The sequence below is a fragment of the Mytilus galloprovincialis genome, chromosome 8, assembly GCF_965363235.1.
Source record: "Mytilus galloprovincialis chromosome 8, xbMytGall1.hap1.1, whole genome shotgun sequence".
NCBI lineage: Eukaryota > Metazoa > Mollusca > Bivalvia > Mytilida > Mytilidae > Mytilus > Mytilus galloprovincialis.
Genome location: NC_134845.1, coordinates 21,817,042 through 21,825,800, shown reverse-complemented (window position 1 = coordinate 21,825,800; position 8,759 = coordinate 21,817,042).

Genomic DNA, 8,759 nt, shown 5'->3' with positions numbered 1-8,759 from the left:
AATTCTTTATCTGGTACTACGATTACACGTTTGTGTATTACTGTCCCATAATTTATCAAAGAACAACAAATTCGAAATCATGTGTAAATTATCATTGTTGTTTACTTTTTTATACTACAGGTAGATACCTCTATAATTAAATTACTTTATAAGAAAAAAAAGGTATATACATTTTTACTTGTATGTGTTAAATATAGTATAAAAATAATTTAAGTTTGTAAATTAACCTTTATAAAAGGAAATCATTCTTACAATAACATAGCTTCCACTGAGGCAAACGAGGCATCTACCCGTTCGGTAAAACAAGTGATCGTGATCGTCCAAATAAGTTCAACCTAGTGCAGCGTACCCCATCAATATGAAAGTGAGGAGAAACCTATACCGAATAGTCTGCTATTAAAAAAAACGACATGAAAAATTTGAAACAATTCAATTGAGTCAACTTATATCAAAACATTACGCGAGCAACACATATGAAAGACACGAACCAACAACAACTATTGAACTACAGACTCTTGACTTGAGATAGGCACAAACAAAATATGGCGGGGTTAACCATGTTTGTTTGCGCTCAACCCTCATCGTTACCTTGGAAAGTGTTGTTACGGCACAACATCAAAACAAACTATAAGAATCAACTCATCAGATTGATACAAAAAAGAAAAAAATATAAAAAAAAAACACAGACCGGACGTGGCAGGGTATTTATCCATCATATATCCCTAAGAATAAGAAAAAGACAAGTAGGTCTAAAACATATTCAATATTCAATAAATATCGAGCTACTTGAACTTCTTTTTCCCAGATGGCTTTGACGGATATCATTTATAGGACTGGTTGGTCAGTTTTACTGTTTTTAAGATTTTCTGATGTATACAGCATAAGAGCCTTGTCTGTCCTCTTGATTATTTAAATATTTATTATTGAACCAGACAACTATGAAGTCTGTTGATGGTATTTGTCAGTTTTGATTCGATATGCAGAGAAAATTACCTACTAGTATGCCTTGCAACGCAAAATTCAGAACCAAACTTAGACTCTGGCTAAAATGTTTACCTTCGTCATATGTATATGCCTGGCCAAAGTCATAAGCCTGCCATTTTGTGGTTGGCGATTGTTGCAGTATCATATATTTGTTTTCATGTTTTATTGTTTTGTATACTTAAAATCAGGCCGTTGATTTTCTCATTTTGAAAGAGTCCTATTGGGCATGTTATAGATAACTGTGAGGTCTGGGTTTTGCGCATTCTCGAGACCATGCCATGACAATAGCGCGGCTACATTTAACTACATGTTAGTATTTTTGTTTCTTGTGGAAATTGTTCTCATTGGTTATCGTACCACATCTTGTTTTTGTATTGTAGCACCCAAAGACTATAACAGAGAATTGTGTTTACCGATTGATAATACAATAAAATGGATAACATAACCAACCAAATAAAGCAATATTGCAAAGTAAACATGTTATTTAAATTGCAATGAATCTTGAATATAAGTGAAGTGGTACAGAAAATAAATTCAGGAGTATTTATAAAATAAAAAAAAAAACAGCATTTAGTTTCCAAAAATAATAAACATTCAAACAAACAAAAATACTCTGTTACTTTAACAGCATGAGAGAAGTACGGAAAAGTTGTCATCCGCCATTGTCTATCACCGACACATGCTACTTTATAAACTCCTGTGTGCTCATTCTGGATTACGGAAAGACATGAAAATTATATTTAAATTTAAATTAAAAATCAAAATGCCATAATGTATTTTTAGAGGAAGACTCAACATATCACCTTTGGTATATATGTCCATAAGGGAAAAAAAACTAGTTTCATGCATGCAGTCACAATAAAACAAAATGTACTATGGTCACCCGTTACAAACTATTTATTCACATTTTCTTTGTAATAAATAAACTGTTATGATCCAGTTATGATCCAGTTATGATATCAACCGAAATTAAACAGTAAGAATTCAACTAATACATATTACAAACTATATACCCTTTGTTTCAGGATTATTTTATTAAGACTAAATTTGGAAATTCTTTTGTCAGTCAGATTAATTTTTGATCGGTTATTTCTATTAGCTTAATACTATTCATTTTCAGTGTAACGCTCATAGATATTATCATGAAACATTCAAAAAGATTTGTGTCGCTGGTGAATACAAGTTTAACAAATGCAAATAAGAAAGCTGTAACAATTTGCTCGTCCTCCGTTTATTTCACCAAGCAGTAACTTATTGTAGTGTATAAAATGTCAAGTACAGTAGACGCATTTGGAGGATCGTTCTTCAACTGGTTCCAAGATGAAGTGTTGCCTTATATGCTTGGGTCACTTTATGTCGTTGTTATGATTTTGGGAATAGTTTTTAATGCTATTTTGATAACAACAATTCGAAAAAATAATATGTTAGAAATTCGTACCAATCGTTTTATACTTGAACTTGCGATTTTGGATTTGATTTCATGTATTCTGTTTATTTTTCCTTCAATCATAGTAGCATTTATGAAAAAATGGAAACTTTCTGATTATGTTTGTAAATTTCACGGGACAGTGTTTACATTTTGCTATATGGTAACATTCGGATTTTTAATAGTGATGAGTGTCGAAAGAGCTACAAGAGCTAAAAACTTTGACCGTCATGACAGATTTTTCTTACGATCGAAAGCAACTGCATACGTTTCTGCTTTGATATGGATTATCGGTCTTTGTGTTGCATGTATTCCACATACCGGATGGGTTTCTATTTCTTACGACTTTTACCACGCTGCGTGCGTACCGGAATTTGGAAACAATGTCTATTATCTTGCAATTGTTTTCACTTTTGGAATTTGTTTCTGCATCGTGTCCTATACCGTAACGTATGCTCTTATATTTTCGGCAAGAAAAAGGCAATTAGAATCAGGACAGACAAAAACTGCCGGAGGTGGCGCTTTTTCGTCCTTCGCTAATAAAAATAAAACTGGAAATAATGCTGTGAATGCAAAGCCTATTACTGGAACACCACAACAAACAACCCCCACCGCAAAAATTGGTTGGGGTGCAAAGGCTGATAGTAACGGAAAACCCAAATCAAAATTCGCAGCATTGAAAGTGCGCGAAAAAATGAAAAAAGCAGTAACAAAGACTAAAATTACTAAAATGTTTTCCAATGATAATTCCGATCCAGATTTCACCCTTGCAGTAACATACTTAATTGTTGCATGCCTTATGATTTTTCTTTGGTTACCGTACATTATCATTAGCTTTGTAAGTGTATCGGATAAAGATCTGTGGGGAGGATTTCGTTCAATTGTTACAGTAATTGCCATGTTGAGCTATGCCTTAAAACCAGTTATTTATTTGGCACACAATAAAAAATTCCGTACTGTAACGACAAAAACAATGCCCACGAAAATGGTCGAAAAGGCTAGAAATGTTCGTAATTCAATCAATACAGCATTGGATAAAATCGACAATATAATGTTTATGTCAGCTTCGACTAAGAAATTCAGAGCAACAATTAAAACTACATTGTTTGCGAAGAGATGGTTGAGAAAAGCACGTGCGAGTTTAGCAAGGAAAGCTGCTCTTGCAGGTAAACAAGGTAAAAACAGGAAAAGTCATGCCGAAAAGTTATCCCTAAAGAAGATTGACGAAGATCGGGATGAAACTTCATTCATTCATAAAGAAAGGCGAAATAAATCTAAACGTCACGAATCAATCCCTTCGGAAAACACCAAAACAAATCTGGTCACGAATATTCAGGATGATGACAGAAAACAACATCCGAATATCAATACTAGTAGTTCAACTTATAACGGAAAGGTGTTCACAAAAAGCGAAAAAGACAAAATCAATGAAAGCAAAAACAAACAACATAATAATTCAAAATATAACGAAGATGTGTACACAAAAACCGAAAATAATAAAATGAATGAGAGCAAAATAAAACGACATAATAATTCGAATGTTATTGCCAAAGATAAAATGCCTAAGAGCTTTTATGTAAATGATTACGAAGAAGAAGACCCGTTCGGCACCTCAACTAAAAAGTCTAACAGAAGACAATCACAGGAAACAGAAACCCAACACCCAATGCATATTTCTAAAAGAGACACGGTTAAAACGGAAAGCAGACCAAAATCTACTGATTCAGATGACGGTCAAAACGTTTTTGAACCACAGTTCAAAGATGGCGATAACAGTTTAGTCGTTAAGCCTAATTTATTTTATATTGATGAAATACCGACAGATACAAATACTAACCAGGTAAATAGTAGGGTGTCCCCGAAAATATCAGCTACACCCGCCGTCCCAAGTCAAACTCATAATGGCGGGAATATATCCAACTTGAGCCGTCAAAATTCAACGAAACCAGAACCGAACGAACGAAATATCAATACTGATGTCAATTTCCGTCGCGCAAGTATAATTACGTCAGACAGTGCGACACCTATCATTATAAATTCTAACGATGGACTTACAGAAACGCAGATATCAGAACCGCAACGTCGAAAACGGACTAGGTCTTTGTTTCATTCTTTAGGCGATTACCAACCGACTGTTGCTGATGACCAGCATAACCGAAGGTATTCAACTGGAGAGAGCTTCGTTAAAAGGAACGCTACATCTGTTCCCCTGTCTGAAAATCCATATAACAGAAGAAACATTGACCCGCCATTCACGGATAGGGGTGGCTATCATCCTATTCATGAAGATGAGGAGTTCCACCCTCCACAGAGAAATACTTATCGTCCTGCATTCTTAGATGACAATTATAATGCGAACAGTGATGATGTTAACCGAAACAATCAAGTAGTAAATTTACCAAGTCAGATCAACCAAAGAAAATTTTCAATTCCATTAGATATTGTCTAAGTGTCTACTGGTGAGGAAAATGTCATCATTCCTGAGTCATGCCTGATCTGCAAAGTGATTCTTGAATAAATTACAATTCAAACATAATTATCATTGTACATGTACATTTAGGTTCATATTGAAATATTAAAACTGTTTCTATGTCTCTCGTCTCCGCGTGATACAAAATGGAGAGGAATTGTCTATGCTTTTTTAGTTTCTTCTTGTGTCATTAGCATTTTATCAAATTCATCAATTGCAAGCATATTTTGTAGAAACGAGAATTTTTAGGAATAATTACAATAAATTATGCAAATAAAATTAAATGTTATATCTGATATTTCTGATATTTCTGATTGAATATTTAATGCAACTGCAGATATATTTTTATAAAGTCTTTATAACAATCAAAGATATGAAACTTTGAAGGAACAAATAACAATAACAATTGTTTTATGTTGTGACATTTTATATGATATATATTCTATGATATTATATTCTCTTCTTGTGAATTGAAATTTTAATTTAATCTTCATTATATGTTTATGTGTTAAAAATCAGAATGTATTGTTTATTGTTGTCATTATGTCCCGTCAGGGGCCCTTAATTGGAAAATAAAGAACTTTGAACTTTGAACTTCGAACTTTTATAACCATAATAAATGAAAAGAATTCGTTTTACTATTTATAGACCCAACAAATGTACAAAAAAAAAATTGTTGGTGAGGACAAATAATCTCATATCATGTAATATTGCACGATTGGTTTGATTGTCCCTCGTGCATTGTTGAAAGAACATCAACGGATTTTTACGAAAGACTGGAATTCAAAAATGTTAAATAAGAACTGAGAAATGTAAAAGCAAAAAAAAAGAATTATGTCCCGACCGGTCTTTCTTAGATTTGGTTTCCTTTTTTCTGACGGTTTTATTTAGTAAGGAGAAAATGTACGGGCCAGTACCTTTATTTAAGACAATTGTTTTGTTCAAACATATTTATTAATCAAAACCCATTGTAAATTACACTGCCTGACAATTATGAACTAACATTCGGAAACAATCCATCTCCAATAAATTACTTTGTACAGACTAATAATGCAAACATCATAACTACAAATGGCGAATATTTAGAGGAAACGAAATGTTTTTTTTTTATTATTAAGAGGTGATAACATAGCTTCGATAGTAGGGTTTGGACATTTATGAAAGAATACCTATAATTAGGGACATCAATTTTGGATGACATGTAAAGAATTATAGCTTTAGTTTTATTTGTTCGTGCTTTTTAAACGTTACAATCATTAAAAAGTAAAATCACAAAAGTACTGAACTCCAAAGAAAATTCAAAAAAGAAAGACCCTAATCAAATGACAAAATCAAAAGCTCAAACACATTAAACGAATGGATAACAACTGTCATATTCCTGACTTGGTACAGGAATTTTCTAATGCACAAAATGATGTATAGAACCTGATTGTATAGCTAGCTTAACCTCTCACTTGACATTCGCACTAAATTCCAATATATTGACAACGATGCGTGAAAAACAAACAGAAACTATAGGTAAAATTGTCAGAAATAGGGGCACAGCATTCAACATTGTGTTATCATCTTAATCACTATAAAAACAAACAAATGTAACAGAGAAGAACAATAAATAAAGGCAACAGTAGTATACCGCTGTTCAAACTCATAAATCCATGGACAAAAAACAAAATCGGGGTAACAAACTAAAACTGAGGGAAACGCATTAAATATAAGAGGAGAACAACGACACAACACTACAATGTAACACACACAGAAACGGACCAAGCATCAGACAAAATCCCACGAGAATAACAAATATAACATCAAAACCAAATACATGAATTTGGGATAGACAAGTACCGTGACACGTCTTATCGTAATGTGAATTTACACTCAAAAATAAGAGAAAACAAACGACGCAACGTTAAAATGTAACACACACAGAAACGAACTATAATATGACAATGGCCATATTCCTGACTTGGTACAGTAGGCATACATCAAATTTAACATCCTCATTTTGCTTTTTCATTATACGATTTTATATACCTATGTAAAATCCACCCATGAAGAATTGAAAGATTTTAAGCACTGGCGTAGAATCGTGCGTTTGCCGTCACACAGTTAGATATAAGATAATTTTGTCGTTCAAAGTATTAAAAACAGCTCTTTGGAAATCTTTATATAATGCCTTGTTGTAAAGCAAAACATATAAACCCTCTAGAAAGACAATCTCGTTCTTCTTATCTCGGTTTAACATTTATCACCGTATTTTGGTTTGAAATGTGCAACACTGCAGATGGACAGAAACCACATTAATTTGCACCCATGTTAAAATTTTGTTCTGCATATTTTTTTATGGTCTGATACTTACAGATTTTTGCACCTGTTAAAACACGTGTCCTTAATCAGGAACCTTTTTTTTTTCGGTGATTGTCGTTTGTTGATGTTGTTCATAAGTGTTTCTCGTTTTTCGATTTTTATATACAAATGGATTAGAACGTATTCCTATTTGAATTGTTTTACACTAGCCATTTATGGGGATCCTTTATACCTTACTGTTCGTTGTCAGCCAAGGATCTGTGTTGAAGGTTTTACTTTGAACTATTATGGTTTACATTTTACAAATTTTGATTTGGATTGAGAGTTTTCTAACTGGCCCTCACTCATACCACATTTTCTTATACCCAATTTAAATAGAACATGTATAAAATATATCTGAAAAAGATACCAAGGGGAGTCCAAAGAAGAAGTTGAAGCAAGGCTGTATATACCATAGCCGAAGACAAACAAGTAGGTTCTTGGAATACCTAAGATAAAGAACTACTTCCCTTATTGAAACCTCTTTCAAATTAAAAGTCACAGACTCGGTCACAGAGCTTATCCAAAAGGATATGAGGAAACTAACCAGAAAAGACCTGTATGTGTCAAAAACAAATGTCACCGGTTTCCCTTTTAGCCCATGACTTACAATTACATGTATGTATGGAAGATTGTTCTCTTGTGGAGACTGATTGCCGATGGTAATTATTATTTATTATATTTATACGTTTTTGTACAGTACAATAGATAGTTATCACGTGAAAAATCTATGTATTATATATTTAATGATATTTTGAGTAATGTTGGATAAACAAATAACTGCAAACAATTTTCCTTCAAATTAAACGTCATAGAGCTTAATGTCGACATGTATCGGTCAAAAGAATTTCCATAAAAGTACACCTATATTTCTTGTTTATTTCCTCACTTCTGTTACAATTATATTAAAAGCTCGTTTAATTAGTCTGGTTGATAACATATATTATCTTTATGAGTTTTTGTGCAGTAATGTTTTGTTTTTATATTCCAAAAAATCTAAAGGTGTAGCATTTACCTACTTTTTTTACTGAATTCTTAAGATATTATGCCTACAAATAAGGGTGTCGACAAAAACCGAAAGAAAAGACTTTCCAGACAAGAACTTTTAAAAAGTATCAATGAAACATATCAATGAAACATAAATTAGTTTCTTATCAATTACATGTCATTTCAGAACATTGTTTAGAAGGTCATTTATTTGTTGTCTGGTTTATATCATTGTTTATCTGAATATATGAAGTATATAGGCTGCGCAGTAAAAATTGTATATACCTGTAAACAATAACCAAGTGTAGCATCTACATATCTCCAATTTCCTTTTAGGAAGTAAAATCTATATATCAATTTCACGACAACTGTAATTACCATTTCATTTAAAATTTCAAACATATATACGGTACGACATCGTGGGAATTTTACAATTGTTTGAATATATAGTTCTTGAGTTAATACATCTAAGTATTGACCCGGCTGTTGTAGAATAAACTCATCATAGATACCAGGAGTCAAATTGTGTATAAAGGATAAAGTAGTCAG